Genomic DNA, 22,787 nt, shown 5'->3' with positions numbered 1-22,787 from the left:
TTTGTTTATTTTCTTTGTTCTGTCCTCTATGGCTTTTGGTCCTTGCCTGGTATTTTGGGAATCCCATGTTCAGGAAAACCAGGAAGGGGATATAGGAAAGAGAAAAAATAAATTTCAAAATGGAGGAAGACCACAATAATAAGATATTATTAGGAAATTCTTGGCCTGATTCTGTCCTGAAAGGGATAATTGCTCTGGAGAGTAGGCAGCTTATACACTGCAAGTGACGTAGCAAGGAGAAAAGGGGAGGTGCCTTGTGTCTCATGCATATATTTTAAAGAAGGTGGTATGAATTTAACAACTCTGGTCATGGAGAGAACATGCATGCTATCATTGTTGCAGCAGTGCATTTTGCGTGAAGTTGCTATTCTTCCAAAGCTACAGCAAGCTGCTAAGGACTTTGTACAATAAAACTGCTTCTATTTAAATATCACCTATCTAACATCATTTAAATAGAACATATAAAACACGCAGCTTTTGTTTCTTTTCCTCTACTCATTTCCATATCTATTATGTACGTTCTATATGGTCCACAATGATTACTTGATAAACCCATTAAGTTATCAGCAGGACATATTTGCAGGGCATACCCACGCTAGACGTTATCGTTGTTCAATTCAAATAAAGGTGAAATGGTTTGTACAGGGTGTAGCCTAGAAGCTGTTTCCCACAGAGACTTTAATTAATGATAGTGTGCTATAGCAAATATTGAATATTTCAGAGAGGAAAATAGAGTACGGAAAGTCCAAAGAACAGGCCAAATTAGACTGTGGTGCTGTGTTTGGGCTAGCAAATAAACATGTTATTAAAAAAAAGGATGCAATCAAAGATAGAAATGCAAGCTGATGCAACTCAACTGCAGTGGATTAACTGCTGCTAAATTTAGGACTCTGCAGTCAGGATAATCCTGGAATAGGTTGTTTTGGTTTGGAATTAAAGGAGTTATCTGCAGGTTGTTCTTTGTTCTCCCCAGTTCTTCCCTACACTGAAATGAATTTGTCTGGAAAAATGTTGTTATGGCAACGTATTTTTTCCAAAGTTAATCTCTATGTTTCCAACTTACAAGTTATATTACTGTGAAAATGGAATTAAGGAAATATATAAATACCATTTTGTTGCCTAAACTTAGCTGTGGAAGATCAGAAAAGTATCGTGTCCTGAATACCAAAGTCAGACACACAAAGCTATTGTCAATGATGTGTACACAGCTCTGTTGCTGCCATGAGAAGGGGAGGTTTAGGTGGAAGGTGTGCAAAGAGGGCTTTTATGTGAGAAGCAAGAAAGGGGGAAGAGCCTTGGAAACTGTCTCCCAGAGAGACGGGAAGGAGAAGTGAAGACTGATGTTGCTGAGTGAGGCTAACCTTTCCAACACTGGCTGCTGCCAGATTCACAATAGTCTCTTACTAGAGACAACACTGCCTAAAAGACAGGATGTCTGATACTGTCACAGGCAAAAGTAAGCAAGGGGGTCATGCTGCTTTGCTGTCCTGCACAACTGTATGGTTTGATTTTCCAGGGCTGTTTTTTCCTTCCAACATCTCATCGCAGCACACTTTATTATTACAGCCTTCAGAGTTTTGTCTCTGGCAGGAGGCCTTCAGCATTGTGTACCTCTCTATACAAAAATAGAGTCAGTCATCACCTTTGCCTGACTTTGCTATTGCATGTGCTTATGACATGCCTGAATGACCAGAAAAGCTTGGCTTGCAGTTGTTGTGCTTAAAATCTTGTGTATGGGCAAAGAGGTAGTACACCTTATGTAAAGCCAAGAATTTATTGTTAATATAATTGAGACTCTAATAATTGTTAGTCCAGATCTAATTGTTGGGGGCAGGGTGGGGAGTTAAGCTCAAATTCTTCATGTTGTACCCCTTTTCCTGGTATTACACACATTGTTCCTCTGATCCTCCTGGATCTGGGGTTGGTAATTTCATCCTGGTGGTGGGATGCTGTGGTAAGTCATCAGCATCTGGGGTCTTTCACTAGGAGGAATATGATGTTTATGTGATTTTTTTTTTCCTACTTTTTCTGGAGGTTTCACCGGGGATCATTTTTCTTTGCTTGCTGACACACATTTTCACCTTTGCTCTTTCTTCATTGGTCTGCAGCTCCATGTTATGTCTGAATTTACCCTTTTATGGTGTCCATTACAATATTCTTTGTTCTCTTTGTTATCCCTAAACCCGGTTTTGTCTGGCTCCAGGTATTTCTTTAACTGACCGTTGCTTATATCCATGGGATACCAGTGCCAAGTCTCTGTTCTACCTCTTCTTACTCCATGCCTGTGCTCCTCTGCACCACATCCTGTATCTCCACTTCTAAAGCCCCTCCTATTGTACCAAGTCTCTATTTTTATACACTACATCATTATGTAAATATCTCATTGTATAGAAAATAAGGGCTTGTTTCTGCTGCTTATATAATGCTATGGTTGTACCATATGAAGAAAGTAAAATAAACCAGCAAAATTGCTATGACCACTAAACTAGGTGAAACAAATCTGCAGGCAGGTCAAGAAAAGTTTGGAGAGAGGAAGCTTGACAAGCCTCAGTCCTGAGGACTTGCAAATTAAATACAAGGCTTATGGCCTGTAGCTAGCAATGGCAATATTACATTACAGGGTTACATGGTTACAAAATGCCTTGGTTATTGCACTAAAACTAGTTCTTCTTATTCATCTCCAAGTTTGTCACCACTAGCATTTCAGTCTTGAAGCTGTTTATCTCCTACTTTCCATGATTCTGGGAATCAGCTATCCTTATTTTGAAATTTGTCATGGATGTATTCTTGAGGCTATACAAAATTCCTAGTCTTCCCAGAAAGACTTATTTTTAGGTTTTGTTTCTTTCATCTGCTCAGAAGAGCTATTGTTACTTTATTATTTCATTTAGAAAACATTTTTAATTTTCACAAAATACGGCCAGTGTTTTTTCTAGTCATAGAGGAATACAGCGAACACTGGTGTGTTGAAGACTTTAGATCTGCTTTAAAAAAATTACAATCTTAAATGACCTTATAGCTTATATTGTTCATTTCCCATTGAATTCTCTGGCACCTCTTTGCTGCAGTTAGCTAACTATTTTGATATAAGCTGGTGCTTCGCACCCAATTTTGTTTTGCATGGGGACAATGAAAGCTCATCCTTCTTTCCTTCTCACTGAAGGAAAACTATTTGGACTTTTGCATCAATTTCCAGGACAGGAATAAATTTTTGTTGAGTGGTAGGCATGATTTATGCAGGTGTATTTTTGGAGTTGGACTGTTCATGCTTGACTGCATGTAGGAGTGGGCCTGCTGCGTCTGTACTCTGTCAATGAAGAGCCTTGGTTTGAGAATTCTTCCAAATATTTGTGCAAATTAATGAGTTTTTTCCCCTCACGATAAATTAAAAAGACAACAGTATGCATTTATTCTGCTTGATCGTTTGTTGATTTGATTCTTAAGTGTACCTGCAATGTGCTACATGGATTTTTCACACTATCCTTTGGGCAATACTGTATCACTGCCTTTAGGACACTCTTTATGATATTGATAACTGCTTTAAAAAGACTCAGCAAGTTATACTGCATGTACACACTGCATGATTGGGAGGAATTGATGTACGGAAATAGGAATGAACTACAAAAGAAGATCTTAATCTCGTACCCCAGGTGTGTGCTTTGAGGGAGCTTTGAAACTGTTCATCAGTGTAGGTTCAAAGATTCAGTTTGTGCTTCTCAGCTTATTTCATCAGACACTATTAGATGGTGGAAGGGGAAACTAAAATGCCAACATGAAAGAAGCTTCAAGTTGCATCTGTCACTTTAAAGAGACTCTTAAAATAGTGGTGAAAAGTATCCATGAGGAGATTTGCTGGATTTATCCAGAAAAAGGTAGCTTTCCTCTGCCTGTGGAAAGGATGATTAGCAAGGCATATGCACACAGAGGCAGTGAGAATTTTTTAGTCCCAGGCCCTGAGTAAACAGGATTCTGCAAGATTAAATTTCAGGTTGTAACATACAGTGATATTACCTGTTATGTGATGAACTTGAGCAAACTCAGTTTTTAAAGCTCACTGCACAAGATTTTTCAATTAATTTTTTTCATTTTAAAAAGGGCTTGGCACACACACACAACACTGTTTTGCCCTTCTTGTAAGCATCATTAGTGGTTTCTGAAGTGCAGCTATATGTAACTGTATTTTCATCTTCAGTATTATACTTCCTCAAGATTTTTGTGGCTAACGCTGCTATCTGAGGGAAACTAAACTAGCCTGTAAAAAGCCTGTCTTTTATGTAACTACACTTCCATATGTTAAAGAGTTTTCTCCCCTTTCTATTTTACAACCAGCTAACTGCTGCACTTTCTTGATACTGTTTGACTGAACTAGTTTCCCCAAACCCAGTGTTTAAGGTTTCCTTTGCTATGTGTTTGCCTCTGGCCAAATTTTCTGATTCTCTCAAGTATAGCGGCAAGATCTCTTAAGGAAAAGGACAATGCAGTATTTCTTCACTTGGCCAAAATAGCCTGCAAAATTTGAGTCCAAGCAGGTATGGTTTAGCCACCTTGCAAGGCTGCTTTCAGTAACTTGTAATAGGCAGTGCTTTCACAACAGGAAGGGCTAACAGTTCATCTCTTAGCAGGGTACTGCTGCTATTTAAGTATGAAATGCTAGAAATTCACTCTTGATATTATAGAACCATTGTTTTTTTTAAATAGTGTGGAAGCGAGCTATGAAGTCTTCCCACTAGCTTTGATGGGAATTGAACCATGTTTCCAGTATGCTGACTGGCAGAGAGTAAAGGTAAAAGGTTTGGAGAGTTTGATGGATTATTTAAAGGTTTCTGTAGAGATTAGATTTGTATCACAAAAGTTTTTGTTGCTGGATTCAGAAGCCTAAAACCAAGTACAAAGAAAGATAGAGAATTTTTCTGTGACATTTGGGGGAAACTGAAAAAAACTCAGATCTCATGAAATTGCTTAGAAATTGCCCTGTACTTGCTCACAGGTCAGCAGGGGCCATCTGGCAGCATCTTAAGCCCTGGCCAGCCTCTAAGAGCTGAAGAGTCTTCAAAACTGGCTTTGTCAAGAGGCCTGTCAGTCATCTGTAAGTACTGAGAGAGGATTCAGAACTCAAACCAGCCTGTTTGTTCTCTTTTTCTCTCCCTTAAAGCACTTCTGTGTCCAGTGACTCACAGGCAGCCTTGCATAACTCCTGTCCTGGGACAGAACTCCTTCCTGCAGTTCGTGCAGAGAGCGCTTCACCGCAGAGTGAAGTAGCAGTCAAGCAAGCAATATATTAATTACTGAACCCAATCTGTGACTTTGGAGTTTTTCAAGAAAGTAAAGGTTTTGAAGCAGGGTCAGTCTCATTTTTCTTCTCACCATTAGCCTCTGGCTCATTTGGCTTTTGGGCCGGACCTGAGCTCCAGCTCACTCTGTGGTTAGGTTCAGTCTTCGTGCCTAAGGTAATAAATTGAATGCTGTCATGTAGCCAGCCTTAAAAACTGAATTTGTCTCTGTCCCTTGCACGTACAGTTAATAAAAAAAGTGTTTTAAGATTTAGATTCCTAGTTCACTGGTGCCAGGACTATGTGAAATGTTAGGACTGCCTGGGGCTGGACTTTCTCTGGGCACTGGGCAAAAGCCAGTTTTTGTGTCTGTTTTGTGTCTGTGTAGTCCTTCTAAGGACACATAGCATTGTTCTACAGCTGAAGTGATGCAAAACTCAAGCTTGATATACTTAGTATTATTTAGGAGATTCTTCTTGGTTTTGCCTTGCTCCAACAGCTCTTATATCTGGAGATTTACTGAGTTTATTTAGGGAAGAAGAAAGCAAAGACTTGGAATTATCTTTTGCAGAACCTGAATCAGCAGGATACTCTCCTCATGTCTTAGCAATTTGACTAAAGCTAGCAGGGCTGCAACTTACTGAGGCAGATTAAAAATTCACTCTGAATCACTTTAGTAGGAAATTTAGATCTTGATGCTGATTGAGATGGGGATTCTCTATAGCACTGTCTGCTGTAATCATGACAAGCAAGCTGCGATTGCATATAATAATAAAAAATGAATAATAAAATGACTAAAGCATTAAAAGAGAATTATCGGTTTGAACAGCAGGAGGAAGACTTTTCTTGTGACATGACTAGAAAGAATTGTTTGTGATTGCAGAGAGGTTCTGCCTAGTCAGATTATGTCCAGAGATGCTTGAAGTTTGTCTAGATGTCTCCTAGCCATGGCAGAAGTGTGTCAGTCTTAAAATGAAATCTACTGCACAGCACTCATAATGTGTGAAGAAGTGGTTGTTGGTGGAGAAGCAGAAGGGGACTAACATGAGAGCTGTGAGGTGGTTTAAAGGTGAGGTAGCAAATGGGTGTCACTGGCTAAGCGTTTGAAATGGAAAGATTAAACAAGCAATAAGTCAGTAACAAACTGCAAAACACTAACTTTATATTGGGTGTCTGGCAGAAAGTCAGTTTGGGAAATGATAATGCTTCTGTGTTTCAGTAATGACCATGCTACGTTGGTATATATGGTGATGCTGTTAGGATAAAGCTGCTACAAGACATTTCAGCATTGTGCACTAGGTATGTAAAATGCGCTGGTGTGCTGGCTGTTAAGAAGCATATTTTGTCTGAAATTGAGCAATAAGTAAATGGCAATCCCATGTTAGATACGTGTGACTGTTCACGCAACTCCTGCTCAGATTTTGGCTAACCCAGCTCGTGCCAAGGCCTGATGTATGGTGGGAGCAGTGCCATTAGGTCAAAGCGAGAGTGCAATGTAGGCAGGACAGGTGGCCAGGAAAAGCTGAGGGGCCATTATGCAGCCATGATCACTTGCAAATTGGTGTCTCCGGCAGCCATTATCTTGTCAGGCAGTTTCCTCAGACTCCACTAACTTACAGAAAAGGTATGGACCAAAACTCCAAGCTGGAGGGTATAAAATATCAGCTTACCCAAAAAGCTTTTGAAGCAGATCCAACAGCAGCTGGACTGCAGAGGCTTTCATGCTTCTCAGTGTGATACAGGGGACGCCTGCACGGTGATGGAGGAGGAGGGATGAGCACTCTCACATCAGCTACGTAACTAATTCTTTTCTTTTCCTCATAGGTGTTTAGATATTAAGAGTTATGGGTTATAAGTTATGAAACCTTATGACTTGAATGCTGAATAAGTGAGTGAATGTGATAGACTAGCCTGGGCAAAAGGGGATTGAGTCTCTGTTTGTCATGTTTGTTTACTATATTTCTTAATAAGCTCATGAAATAAAGTTTAAATCACAGAGAACATTTCCTGTAAATTTGAGAGATCTGAACAGACCTTGACAGACATATATGTGATTTCATGGGGGAGATGAGAGCTCTACAGCTTCAAGCTGCTAGTCAGCCAGGAACAGTCTGCAAAGTTCTAGGAGCTTTGGTGTTTAGGAATCTATCATCCCTTCCCCCTCAACCAAAAAAAAAAAAAAAAAAAAAAAATCCTGTGTGTTGATCTAGGTTATTAACGTTAGAGAACCCCGTGGATAGGCATATTCATCAAAGGCAAGGTGCTCTCTGTGATAAGAGCATTAATCATAAAGACTGCTTCTACACAGTTAAAGGGGAGAAGATTACACTTTAGTGAAACTTGTTTATAAACCAGTAGCTGCAGTCCTGATTGAGTACTCTGGGGATGATGTCAATCCTCTTTGTAACCCAACCTAATCTTTAGCCTAAATCCAGTCAGTACTTCCAGTTATGGATCTCCTAAAGCATGCATCAAGGTCCAGTCTCGCAATTCGTCCCCCCAAGAGAAGGATTTAATGGCCTAATCATCCTCAAAGCCAGTGTTGAGATCTTCTAAGCCTTTTCAGCCTCTCTATCTCTCTTGAAGCTATGCGTAGATGCCTTAGTTCAACTGTAATGATTTAATTGTTTGGGGAACATATGGCATATAAAGCTAAAAGGAAATTAATAAAATGTACATATGCTCCTTGTAGGTAACTCTAATAAATCATGAATCGAGGGAGAATAGCACATGCCAGGGGATAACTGCCGCTCAAAATCCTCATTATTCATATTGCCAAAACACTGACTGGACTTGGATGAGAGAAGTTCTGCACCACGACTCCTCCAGTTGTTCTGCTGCATCTGTACCTCTTTTAGGGGCAGGCTTGCTCTCCCAATTTAAAAAGATTTTGACTAGTCAGATTCTGCTTTCCCATCCTTTCTGTTCCTCTGCTGGGATTTTTCCAGTTTAATATTATAGGGCTAAAAATGCCATATATATCTCTATATATATATCAATATTTATGTCTTTTAATGGCTAAGATATTCTTTGGGTATGTTGGGGCCATCTCAAAAGAAGCTGGAATCCGATATTTAGGAAGCTGAAATGAACCTTAAGTCAGTATTTTTGATGATCCACTCCAAAACTTTCTCCTCTAAAAAGACATTCTAATTGGCACTGAAGGTTACAGTTATGCTACATTCATAATACAGAAATGGAAATAATAAATTTATATAGCTCCCTGAGCTTTTGCACTAGCAATGGGAAGGGCTTTTTACAGCAGTAGAGGTAGCCCTGCTTGGGTTTCAGCAGCGACTTTGAAGAAAACATTGAGGAAAATGAGAAAAGTAGCAGACAAAGAGCAAGGGAATATCAATGAGTGGGAAGCGATGGCAGAAGTAGCTAGGGATTACTTGAAGCTGAATTGAAGTGATAGGAAAGTATTTGTGTGACAGACTTTCTGGTTAAATTATGAATCTTTGGACCTCATGGATTGTAGTTTTGACACCAACTGTATAACCTTGCTGCATTATGTTGATTACACCCAGGAAATGGTTGATGTCGGTCCTAACAACAGCTCCGGTCTATTGGCACGTAAATGACTGGTGGAGATCTGTCAGTCACAGAAGGGATTTGTGCAAAAACCTATGGAGCTAAATTTCTCTTCTCTGGAAATAAAAGCAAGGCAGGTCCCTGATGTTGAACTGACATATCAACTGAAAAATGCCTTTTGGTAGGCCTTTATATAGAAGAAAAAGAGAACATGTTGGAGAACAGGCACGGATCAGGGCCAGTTTCTTTCATTCTGGCAAGAGTTAGAAATAATCTGCCTTTATACTTGTGGACAATTTGCATACAAGTAGCAGATTTAGGAAATGTTGGTCAATTCCCAGTTCGAGTGGAAATTAGGTTTTGTCACTTCTAAGTTAGAGCCTTAAACTGTAATTTAATAATTAGTTCTCTGCTTACAGAAATACAGAATTTGTGAATATTTTGCAGAAGAGAGAGAAGTCAGCTGTCTGGAAGCACGTGGGCTGACTGCTGAAGCAGGAGCAGCACAGCCCCTACTGCGGGGCCTCGTTACTCTGTTCCAGCCACTTCTGCCAACCTCCTCTTGTGCCACAACTGCTCTGCAGTACAAAGGAGCTTCAGCAAGGGCTTATCTGCTCACACAGATGCTGCATTACCCTCTGCAGTTCTCTTTATAATAGGGAGGAATCTTAGCCCGAATGCCTCTTCATTAATGTGTCAAGACATGTAATGCATTAACACTTGAAGTCTGTTTAGATGGGCTACTCATCCTGGCTTCTGAATCAAGCTGCAAAGAAAATGTCTGTAATTACTTGCTATGCATCGGAGAAGAAAAGCAAGTATTTACCAAACAGAAATACTGTGTATGCTTCAAAAGGAGGTTTTCAAAACAGGTATTAAAATCCCTGCCATTGTTTTGGTGGGGAGCATCTGCTCTCTGTGGAGGTGTCCACTTTGACAAGGCTTTGCAGCACAGCACTGGTGGCTGAAAAAAAAATGGTGTGCTGTAAGGAAAGCATCCAAGAGTTTTTCAAGATAAAAGATACGGATGGAACACATGTCATCTGAAGAGATTTGTAAGGCGCAGGAAATGTAAACTCAAAGTGAGTAATAGGTTCAGGATTTCAGAAGATGACCTGGTTACTCTCATGGCTTTTTCTTTCTTAGGAGGTGGAGAGAAAGGGATTTAGCTAACTCTATAGAGCAGCCTGTGCAAAGTTATCCTGCTGAACATCTGCTTGTGAAGCAAGCCCCTGACTGAATGCCATGAAGGGAGGTGCTGACTTGGGGCTGCAGTCTTTGCTGGTTTTAGCTCTTGTGGAGGCTGCCTGCCCCAGCATGGGTAATGTTTGGGAGCAGCCAGACCGAAACATCCATACTACATTGAGGGGTGAGTCTTAGGTCCTCTGTGCCTTATTGGTACACCCAAAATCTCATCTTCTTCCATCCCTATGGGTTTTCTTTAGAGGGAGAGATTGTCCTTATTGCTACATTAGGAAGAAAACATCAGGCCTTATGTTTGCAGAGAACGTGGGAATGAGCAGGACAGGACCCTGGGTAATTGCGTGATAGTCTCAAGACCCCTCACAAGCTTAAAAACCAGCGAGCAATCAAAATATCCCTATGTTCACGACAAGATTTTCCGAGACTTATTTTCTTCTTTTTGAAAAGGCTTTCCTAAAGGAGGCTCTGGGTTGTGTGCAGATACCTTGTTTTCCCAGCTCCTTGATAGAGCAGCCTCTTCATTCTGACAGTCTGGCAAGTCTGATATGGCTGATTTAGAGCAGAAAGAACAGGGTAAAGTTTGGAGGATAAAACCAGCAAAAACCAGACCAAGAGTGGTAGACTCGTTCCTTGACTTTGCTAGACTAAAGCACTGAACTTTGCAACAGCGGGTGTCTACTGTTGTGAAAACTTTTAAAAGAAAAATAACTGACAGCTAAAAGAAAACTCTTCCAGTCTACCTAAATTCTCCAGTTTGTCTTTTTCGGTATATTTCTTTAATTACATGCTGCCAGCTCCTTGGACTGTGAGAAATACTAATTTTTAAATGCAAGAAATACTTAGCAGAGAAAAATATTATTAAGATTTCTGGACATATCAGACTAAAAGCCAAATAATGCTTTAATTTAGCATTAGGCATTTGTTATAAAAGCTATGACCACAGTTAACTTGCCTGGTATTAATGCAAATGTCATGTGTTCCCACAGGAGACCCATTGAAATTCAACTATAATTAATGTACCATTGCAGAAAAGTGTCAATGAAAGGTCATACTTTCTAGTGCTTGTCCTTTCAAAACAATTAAGCAATTAATTACTGTTCTATAACCTCCTGCTCAGTTAAATGCCATTCTGACAAAAAGATACTGTTTCTTTATATCCTGTTATTCCTGTCAAATTATCTACCTGGCCTTTAAAAATTAACTTTTTTCTTTGTGTCACAAAAGTCATATGTGGAAGGAGGTCATTGAAATTAACACACTAATAATTAAGTTTGCAAGTTTAGCTGTTAGCAGATCTTTGGTGGCCTTAATATAAACTACCTACCATTTACAAATGGGAGATGAGTTATACAATTTAAGCCTCCGAAGCTGCAGAACACTTTCTGTGAATTTTTGAGCACAGTTCTTCTGCAAGAACTTGCTTTTGCATGAATGTTTCTGTTTCTTTAGCTTGTAACATCCTTTACGTAAATATTCTAAGCCAGTTATTTATTTCTAGTTTTATCTGTATCTTAGCTGATCATTTCTGTTTATATATTTAGACAGGATGTAAGTGTTTCTAAATTGGCATAAACAGCTGTTTTTTGCTTTAGTGCACGGAGTTTTGCTTCAGTGATGGTACAAGTGTAACAACCACCTTTTTTTTATTCACAGCGGACAATTTTTATTTTGAGGGTGTATACCCTGGGAAACGTGGATTTGTTGCCTGCCATGTAGGTTTGTTGCCTGCCATATAGCTGCAGTCGAAGGGGAAACTTTCTTACAGCACAATCAGAACATTAAAGGGGAAAAAAATATGAAAATTCCCACTGAGAGCAATATGGCATGTTGTTATAATGGAGCAGGACCAAACTGCCAATGAAAGAAAACCTTCTGTATTCACCAAACTGAGACAGAAAGTATTGGCCTTGAGAGAACACTGCTCAGCACAAGAAGGGCAGATCAGTTGGAAAGCTGTTGATGGACCAATAATGACAGCTCTTGAACTTGACTGAAGCAATTTTATGGTTTTTTAGCACTTAATCATTTTAAATGACTAACAGACCTGATCTGTGGAGTAGATCTGAGATCACTAGACTGTGGTATTCTATAAAGGGTCTTGGCATACCTTGTAATTTATCCTAAAAAGAAATAAATGCACTTTTTATGGAGAAAAGCATCTCCTGTAGGAACACATTCACAGGCTTACCTTTTTCTTCAAGGGTATTTTAGCATGGGCCATTTTTCTTTTTTATTCTTCCCCATATGTTTGAAATGTGTATGGAAGTCAAAAATTATCTGTCACTGGAGAGGTTTGGTGCAGTAAACAATTATGAAGGCCCAGGTCTTCCTCTACACAATTTATTATGGTAGTGGAAGACTCTTTAGTATGAAGAATCTCTAACTGAATAAATTTTACTAGGCTGCAGCTTGGATTTGAGACTGAAGACAGGATGTCAAAAGTCATTCCCTGCAGCATTTTTTCTGCCTGCAGAAGTGCCACCTCCAGTCCTCTCTGTTTCTGTCGCTGTGTTGGCAAGGATCTTCATGCAGTTGGATATCTGAACCATGTGCAGTACCCAGCATCCATATGGATATCTAACTGGGGGAGTGCTGACAGAAGCATGTTCTGCAGAGATGTGCAAATATTTACCTAAGTCATCAGTGTGCTAGTATTTTACTAGCAGAATAAGGTCTATATAGGACACCTGAGTCACTAGCAGTAACGGATGCAATTTGTCTAGAGTGGAAACATCTTTGCAAAGTTATGCTAATTTGATATGAACATATTGATGTTTTGAAAATATTTTTGAATATATTGATGTATGGAGAACAGACTCTTTCTCCAGAGTCCTTCACTGAGCATCCAGACTGATCTGAGACTTAGACAAAGGTCTTAGGTTTAAAGCTATCAGTTTTACTCTTCACCCTGGGTTATCTGTACTTTGGGTACTGATATTTGACTAGTTTATTTACCTGCTCATTTTCCCTTTGAAGGAGCAAGTAGCAGGGACTGGACATCTTGCTTTTCGTCTGTGCCTCCTAAGCAGGTATACCTTTGTTTCTTCTTCCCATTTTACAACTAGATGCAGTGCTGTGTAGTCAATGGTTTAGATTAATTTAAATTACTAACCTCTTCTGAAAGAATAAAGGGGGTGTTGAAAGAATTTGCAGGGAACAAACCCACATAACCTGCCACAGCTGTTCTATTCCTGTGTCAGGGTTAATCTATGGTTCGATCTGATCACAGAATTAGCATTTGATCTGCTACTACAACACTTTACGTAAATTCTAAATTTTGTTCATCTTGTAACTCAGACTTCTGAATTTTAGTGTTTGTAGTTTAGAAACTCTTAGCTTCCCTACATTACATTGTGTTTTATTAGAATACACATCTTAAAATATAATGGATGACTCTTTTTTATATTAAATCTTACCTTATTTATAGTATCTGTCAAGTCAGTGACACTGCTTGGGCTAAGATATGATTCAGCACAAGTAAGAGGATAAGAAGTCTGCCTCAAGGCTTTTAGTTCTCACAGAATACTAGACAATCACATTTCTTTCCCCAACTGCTTAAGCTTTGATCTTGCAAATCAGTGTGTAAGCTGTGACGGGAACGCTGGGTGGACAGATTTTGTGGATAACCCCTTCCAGGTTGGCTGAATTAAAGCTTTGTATACTCAAAATATTAAGCAATGGGTGTAGTTCTCTGTACCAAGAGTCATAAATCTCAAAACATATGTCCCCTCTCACTTAGTACCAGTGTTACATTATATTTGTGATGAGGTTCACCCTTGCATCTTGTCCTGTTTATCAGTGTTGACTGGGGATGCAAGATGCCTGAGACCTTGCTGGTTTTCGTGGTTCAGGAGTTCAGGAGTAGCCTCTGGACTCCTTTGTTTCAGTGAGGTAACAGGGCATTGATTCTGTTTATGATAGCAAAACAGTAAGAATAGAGTTGTTTCTGTCAGTTAATATATTGCCTCACTTTGCTGTCTTTGAAGGACCTAAATTTGTAAATCCATCTTCTCAAGAGGTACACAACCACTGCTTGGAACAGTGGGTGCTGGACATGTGCAAACCTTGCTGATGCTTAATAAGGTGCCTTAGAGGGTAATAAGGTAGCAGGACACTTGAAAAGCCTGGAGCCCCATTATGGACACTTATACCATGCTTTCAAAAATCTGTTGTCTGCACATGCATAAATTCTGCTACTTGCTTCTGCTGGTCTACTCTGGTAGGAGTTGTTTTACATACAGGTTTATTTTCTGGTTTAAATGCATTTCCAGCTCTCTTTTAGGGCTTTTGCTGTTCGTAGATGTTTCAGATGGAGTTACTATTGGAGAGAAATTATTTTCTTCAACAAACATCTATTTTCCTGATGAGTTTGCTTCACCATATTCTGATAGTTAATTTTACTGCAACAGAGACATTTCTCTTAATCAGATGTGAATTCTGAAGCTTTCGGACCATTTATTTGCCCACAGGGGACAAGTGTAACTTGCAGGAACTGGTCTGCAAGAGGCTGATGGTGGAGATGATTCAGACACCACTTTCTCTCCTGATTGCTATCCCTGGTTATCAGGGACATGCAGAATGTCCTAGCTGTCGTGTAGCACCTCAGTGTCAACAGTCTGATTATGACAATCTAGTTTCAAGAAGGAAAGTGTTTCTGAACATTCTTAACTCGGATTTCTTCACATTTTTAACAATCCAGGAAAAAGGAAGAATGCCCAACTAAACAAGAACTGTCTATACTGCACCTGATAGTAAAATTGGAAGGTGATTTAACCCTTTCTAGGTTAGCATTTTTTCCTTTTTCATGGGATCTACTCTGGTACATCTCTCTGTGGAGTCTAAGTCTGTTTAAGGAAGCGTGGAGGCAAAGTGTGAGTGTGTCTGTCTGCTTTTATAGCTCCACAGGCACTGGAAGACTCCCCAGTGACAGAAATGTTTTTGAAGGAGTAACATGAACTATACGTAATGCCTTCAATTACACTGTTGTAAAACAAGGGTGGCATGACAGGGATGTGAGACTTCTGATTTTTCGCCTGTATTTATTTGAACTTTTCTAGCTTTGGTTGATAGCTCACTGCTCAGCTCCTGGAGTTGCAACCTGGAGATGTGCACATAAAATGGTACTAAATGGGAATTATGGTTTCATATATTCTTTTTCACATACTTAGCACGTGAATTTTGTAGATGCATGAAGAGTAGGCTAGTGAAGAATACCTGAAGAATATAAAGTTCTTCAGTGGCATCCCTAGTTGCAAACTGGAAAGCTGTAGGACTGTTTTCTATTGATAAAACAAACACACAGACAAACAAGTTTGGCTTTCAGAGATTTCAGGAACTGTAAGCATGATGACAGTGCTTGGAATTGCAATGGATTGCTCTCAGGTAGCTCTGAATTCAGATAAAAGGCAAACTCTTTTACATGGAAGAAATCTGAAACTTGTTTTTAGTTACTTACCTAATAATAAGTTGTTGGGAGAGGAAAGTGGGCTGCAGGCTTTCAGCTGCTGGCAAAAATTTTATCATCTAAAATGTTTTTCCTAAGTTTTTGATGAGAGACCATCTCTGAAATTTAAAAAGCTTTCAAGCTTTAAAATTCTTAATGTCTAAAAGAGTTTTGCAGGGGGCTGGACTAATCTAACCCACTTGTTCCCTCTACCTTACACCTTTTGCTTAGGAGCAGCTTCTTGAAAAACAAAGGTGATAGATTTACCCGAATGCGTGTAAATTAGAGAATTGTGTTGGCGTCAGCTATAAACAATTAAAAAATGATTGCAAGGGACAGAGCTTTAGTTTTCACCCAGGATGTCCTGCTGGGGAAACTCTGAGTCTGGATATCTGTCAGAGGACCTAACAAATCCTCTTGATAAGAAGCCCAGCTGTGTTGTGGACTGGAGCCAGGTCCCAGTGGGGCAGTGGTTGTGTTGCACTCGGTATGGGTACGAACGCTTTGGCTCAGTGGGGCCAACTGCTCACCGGCTCCTGGGGCACATTAGTGGAATTAGGCACATCTCGGAGCTATTTCAGTTCCTTTTTCACCTGTGTCTAATGACATTTTAAGTTTATTGTAACTGAACTGGGAAATAGTTATAGAACTTTTCAACGTCTTCTTTTTCTGTTTTTTCACCCAGCTCTGACTTCAGTTTAAGTGGTCTATTTTACACTGTTTATTGTCCAGCTGGCTTGCTTTATGGTATTTTTAAATGGCAGTAAAGTCTAGCTGAAAAAAGAAATTTGTAACAAAAGACATGGAGTTAAATATTAATTTCCATCAGGCTGAAGTTCAAGTGTTAATGGCCATTGTATGTGTGGAGAAAAAGTGTGAGGTTTTTTGCATATCAGCATATAATCAGTTCTTGGTTTTCTATGACACTTGGCAATGAAACGTAGTTAGAAGTCTCAGGTGCCGTGAAAAATGCATATACCAACTTTTAGAGCACTGAGTATTACTTTTAAGAACCTTTGATTTAACTTAATTGATAACTTTGCTATGCTGTCATGTAGTTAACAAGGTGATTAAAAGACAAATGACCAAGTCACTCATGAAATGCTTGAAAACTGTTAGGGAGGAATAGGGAGAATGAATTTCATTGGAAGCTGGTGTTTTCTGGCAGTTGTTTGGCATTTATCACACAGTTTCTAAGCTAGCTATGAATTTCTGTTTTGCAGGTCTTGAAAAAGATTTCTTCACCTGCCATAGGACTGGTTACGTACAAAATACATTAAATACCAAAACAGTGGTTTAAGAAAGAAGATTGAATAGTTGAAGGAGAAGCCAGTAGGCATAACATGCAATGTGTCTACCAAGACAGTGGTCTGTTTTGCACAGTGTTTTAAAGTGTGCTGATCTGAAGCAAAAGCCTATCTAATGGTTCATGCATCCTTTAGGAAATATCAGAAAAGTTCTTAGGACGGTGACTCCAGAATTGACTTCTGTCACAGTTGTCAAGATTTGCAGAATAACAAAGCACATCTGCCTTAAGATTCAGTATTTAGACTTCAATGCACAAAAGTTTCCATGCACCTTTATTGCTGTAGCAGCACAGTTAGGACATTCATGGCTGTACTTTAACTACTAATTGCAGGTTGATTGTGAACGCCCAGGGCACCATCGAGTAAGATAAATAGTAGGATAAAAGTATTTTTACCACTCACTTTTTTTCAAACTCTGTCGCTTTGCAAACTTTTAAACTCTGCTGCTTTGGCAATAAAACAGTGGATTCAGCTGAGGAAGCTGGAACTTTTGAGGGGACTGGATTTCCTAGCTGCAGCTGAATATATAAACCTAGTTGTTCATTCAGTTGTGGAAGATACTGAAGCAGAAGTTGAGAGACTCCGAGTTCCTTCAGACTCCTGAAATCAGGGGACCAGCTTAAGTTTTGTTATTCCGTAACTAGGTCAGCCTGGAAAAATACAGTATTGATCCTAGGTGGACAGACTAATAAATGAACATTTCACTTGGGGAAGTTAAATCATAATCTCTGTGCTGGGGAAGGCCTGCCTTGCAGAATATTTGATATAGCTTCTGTGTGTTGGCTTTGTGGTTTTGACTAAAATGCTGTAAGTGATGGAGAGTCTTCCATGAGGTCCAGTGGGCATCATGTTACTTGCTTCAGCAATCTGATCATTTTGAGGCATATCAATATTTGGGTACAATGCCCCTCTGAAAAGACATTGTTTAGGAAGAGGAATGTCCCTTTAAATTTCTCTTCAGATTTATCTTCAGAATAGATAGAAAGGTCCTGCTGTTTTGTGGAATGGGACCTATACGTTTATAATCAGAAACAGTCATGTGCAAGTGATGTACAGGAAAATGGTGGTGAGACGTTTAGAGTACTACTGAAGATCCAAAGGTATCTGTTCCCTGCTGCTATTTTTTGCCCCACAGATTATGGTAAAACACAAATATGCTGGACATGATTCAAACAAGCAAAGAAAACAGCCTCTCCCTTGAAAAGCGAGATAATGTGTGTATATATATATGTATGTGTGGGGGTGGTGGTGACTGATTAAAAAAGCAATGATGTGCAGCAAGTGTTGAGAAAGGCAACACAGGCAAACAATTAGGAAGAATGAACTATCATTAGTCACATCCTGTGTGAAATGGAGCTAATAACATAAACTTTGTGTGCCTATCTGCTTTTGAAATCCATTCCCCTCTACGCCCAGGAAAAAATCATGAAATATTCATCACTAAAGAGGCAGTATGAAGGGAACAAGGAGGTATGGTGAAAAGGTGCGACTGGTAGCACTATTACTCTGGGGAAGAAAATAAAAAGACTGGTATAAAGTGAGAACAGAGTTAATTCACTTATCTTCTGAGGTGACAGCCTGCTGAGAAAGATGTTATTTATTCTATGAAATATTAAATAAGTCTGCTCTCCAGCAAGATCACTGTATCTGCCGTGTATGAGGGGGAGGGAGAGGTAGAAAGCCCTGATGGTTTGCACTAGGAACTTGTTAATTGTTGCCTGATTATCTGAAAGATCCTTCTGCAGGGTTTCTGGGAAGTCCCAGAGGTGCACTTTTCTACAGGTACTTCATACAAAAACGTTTTTTGTCTTTTTTTCCTTTTGAATGGTATCTGAAGTCTATCGCAGAGGACAAATATCAAAGAATAATCAGGCAAAACAGTACTTTAAATGTGGTTAAGCCAATCAGCTATGCTAAATGACTCTAGATATTTCTTAGATATTTTGTAAGAACATAGTTGTTTAAAACATGAATCTGCTTATGCCGTGTTTAATACAGCATATATTAGTGATCAGTTGTTTATATCATGGACACTACCTGTCACAAGGCAGAAAAGTGACTACGGTAGCCGCTACTGAGAACTGGTGCTTCAGTGGAAAAGGGTCCATTTGGCAAGAGGGAAGGAAGGCTTGCCAGTTCTCCAGACTGATCCTCCCTAGCAGGCAGCACCAGTCAGAGAAAAAATCTCCATGTATGATGTGTATCAGCAGAAGCTTCTTCCAACCCGGGCTCACAGTGTGATACATAAAATGCTTTCTCAGTTCCCTCCTTCTCTCACCTTCCTGCCTGCGACATAAATGCAGCTCATTCTCTGTTGTGGCTATGCTCAACCCTGCTGCTATAAAAAGGAAGACTGAAGCTCAGCTTGGTTATCCTGGGTAGCTCTATATGCTGGAATGAGTGAACCTAATTCTCACTGCAGGCATCAGAAGCCAGAAGGGATTACTGATGCCATTTTGCAGCTGGAGGAAAAGATACAGAAAGGTTGAAATACTGTATTCAAAAATGAGTCAGACAAGAGATGAAAGGCCTTTGGAAGCTCCTATCCTCCTTAAAGGTAGTTAGAGAAAATTTTTTTCAGCACGAAATCTTTAAAGTGCTGCCTGATTTCCTTCCATTTATAATTAAGTTTGCTCCAAGACCTCAACTGCTGATAGCTGGGCTGAGAAGGATCCACACGTCTGGGATAACGCAGACTCAGACTGAATTCCTGCACCACCTCTTTCGAGGCAGGATCCTGAATACTCCACGTTGCTGACCTCTCCCTTTGGCTTTTCTTTTTTGTTCTCCATTTGGTATGAAATTGGACCAGAGATATTTTGTCTGACTTTCTCACACTCAAACTGAGCAGATATGAGTTTTGAACAAAAATACATCAAATCCCAAGAGACTTCCCAGTTGAAGGGTTATTCTGCAGGGCAGACACTGCTTGTGAAAATGTTTTGGAAAGATTTCCTTTCTTCTGTGCTGAACTGAGGTTTTCAGCCGTTGGAGGAGTGGAGTTTTGGAAAAGCCTTCTGGGGAGAGCAGCTGGACCACAAAGTTAATCTGTTTCAGAGTTCTGCCCTTAAGCAGTAACAATACACTCCAATACTATATTTCTATGAGCATGCTTTTTGAAACATACCTTATTTTGGGGGAAGGAAAAAAAAAAAAAGTTGTCCTATTTCTAGTCTTTCTGGCCATAAAGCATAAAAAATCAAGTTATGTAGGTTAGTCTTTGTTTTTTCTTTTTTTTTTTTTTTGAAAACAGCCACACTGCTGTGTCTCCCATGTGTTTTCTGATATGCTTAGAAGCTTATTAAAATGTCTGCAGGGTTAATGTGTGCTTTGCAATACCTTTAATATTGAATGTACTCAAGTAGCAATTTATTGAAATTTTGAAAAGCTTTATTTGAAACTTTGTAGAGCTGTGTTTTGACACTGTCTCAGTAGAACTCTATGGCTGTATCAGCTTGATTCTCCTAAGTATTTCATGCTGCAGGGCATTTTGACAGCATAGTTGTATTTCACAGTGCCTTCCAGGGACCTCTGTGAACAGGGACAGTATGTTGTCCTCTCCAGAAAGCCATAGACCTCCAACTTAAAAAACAACAAAAAAGAAGAATTATTGATATTGCACTAATATGGCTCAGTATCAGAATAACTCTGCGCAGCCACCCGCATAAGATAGAGAAGAATATGACAATTTTGCAGGAAAAATTATCACAGGTAGGTGCCATACAAATTTTTATAGGGCTACTTTTGGAATGGAGTAGAGGTTTTAGGTCAGAACTAACGTGTATATAGATTTGCCTAAGTACCCTTTCTCTCTACTCTTGTTCACACAAGCAAGACACTCCTTGTTAGTCTGTTTCTTTTCAGTCATCTTCCTAACAATATTTGACTTCTCAGCCTACTAGCCACAGAACCACAGGATAGTTTAAGTTAGAAACAACAACTGCACCTCATTTGACCCTAGCTCCTGCTCAAAGCAAGTCCAGCCAGATGAGGCTGAACTCTGCTTGCCTTTTGTGAAAATCTGTGCTCTTATTTTCCTTTTCCTGTGTTTATGACATATGCCTCCTTGTGTGCTTTGATTCTTTCTGAAAAAACCTTGGTGTGTGGGCAGGGAGGGAGTTGTGATCCTGCCCTATCCACATCTCCCGGGTCCAGTAACCAGAGCCTAAAGATCGCAGCATTTACCTGCCAGACTATAGACGCAGCTATAAAGACACAGAAAAGGCATACTCATATGCGAATATAGAGGCTGAGAAAAGCCCAAGCTGCTTTAGCTTCCTACATTATCTTAATTGTCTCATGAATGGCTCACTTTCTTCCAAAAAATCCCATTCCAGCAGGGGCAGAAGAATTCAACTGCCCTTTTGCAGAAGATTAGATTGTCTTAAAAGATGGTGCATCTGTTGCATGGACCCAGCTGGGATGATGCTTCATTTTCCTGGCTATTTTTACACTGCCTGTCCTTTAGATAATAATATCTAAGCAGTACAGAATATATGAAAAATGGTAACGTACGACCTTGTAGTATGATATATATAAATACTCTTCATAGAAGACCTCAGCTTTTCTCACCTCAGAGCTAGCCCAGACAAACAATAAAATTATAAGCATTTTCCCCTCATCTTGATATGGCAAACTTTCTTTGCAGACTGGAGCATCTTTACTTGTCTTCTGCATCCTTTTGGCTAGTACTGACCTCCTTTAGCAGAGAAGTACTGTCTTTCAGCACCAGTTGTCGAGGTTAAATCCCTAATATAGGTAGCAAAGTTCCAGTTCTCCACTATGCCTTGGTTCTCAGTGTCGTAAGGTGCTTAGTACTGTTCCAGCTCACACCAGGGCTGGAATGGGAAACCAAGTTTGATTATTTGCCAAAATAACCAGTATTAAAACAACAATGAAGAAACAACAAAACCAAAATCATTGGCCAGCCACACAGAGTTCATTTTTTTGGTATTTGTATTTACCAATACCATTTGTATTTACCAACGAAATACCAACTAGTATTTGAATACTTGAAATTTGAATATTGTATACTTCTTGAAAGTTAAAACTAGTATTGCCAACATTCTTGGTATAAATATGTCCAAAATTAGTTTTTAATAATTTCCTATGGATCTCAGCAAAAAAGAAGCCAAGCATATTGAATAGAAAACTCTTAGAAACCAGTGTTTCTGGTTGCCAAGCTGTTTTCATATATTAGCTTTTAATCCATTTTGGCTAACCAGCGGGATTTAAAATTGCCTAATTAAATGAGAAAGGACTGATGCAATTGGAAAGCCATTAAAACTAGCTAGGACACTTGCAGAATGGACCCTGGGCAGCCAGATGCAGGATGCTGGGGTGCACAATAGCATGCAGAACTTCCCAAAATGCAGTTTCTAATTGGGACCATGGGTTGCCACAGCCTGCTCCTGGTTCCTAGGATTTTCCTTTAAAATGCCCTCAACTAAATTGGATCAACCTGAGGATGGGGGCACCCCCAGGCAGTTGTTGACCAAGTCAGCGTAGAAAGCGTTAGCCCTTTGCTGAAGTAAGAAATTCAGCATCTGAGGAACCACTGAGATAATATTTCCATAACCTGTTATCTGACCTGAAATCAGAAGGACTTTGTGTTCAGTGCTTCAGACAAATTTCTTGAAAGGCTGGCAATATTTGCTAATAAGCCACTTCTTTTTTTTCAGTATAGTTTATCACTATAGAAAGAGATTAATGTCTCCAACCCCATGCTGTGTTTCCAGTGTTTGCATTGCATCTGTGCACATGTGGCTTCCTGGATGCTGAAAGAGGAGTTAGATACAAACTCACATTTTTGCAGAGAGAGTTTCCAGTAAACTGCTGTATTTTTATTCATATCTGCTTTAATAAACTAAATTCTCAAGCAGTCCCTTACAGCAATAAACCAGATGGAAACAATAATTTGCATATCTCAGGAGAACAGCACACAGGGTATTCAGAGATAGAGGGAAGAAAACACAGAACATTATGCATAAATTACTGTATTTTTGCATGTAGTAGACACCAATTATTTAA

This window comes from Calonectris borealis, chromosome Z (assembly GCF_964195595.1).
Source record: "Calonectris borealis chromosome Z, bCalBor7.hap1.2, whole genome shotgun sequence".
Taxonomy (NCBI): domain Eukaryota; kingdom Metazoa; phylum Chordata; class Aves; order Procellariiformes; family Procellariidae; genus Calonectris; species Calonectris borealis.
This window is presented reverse-complemented; position numbering follows the sequence as displayed.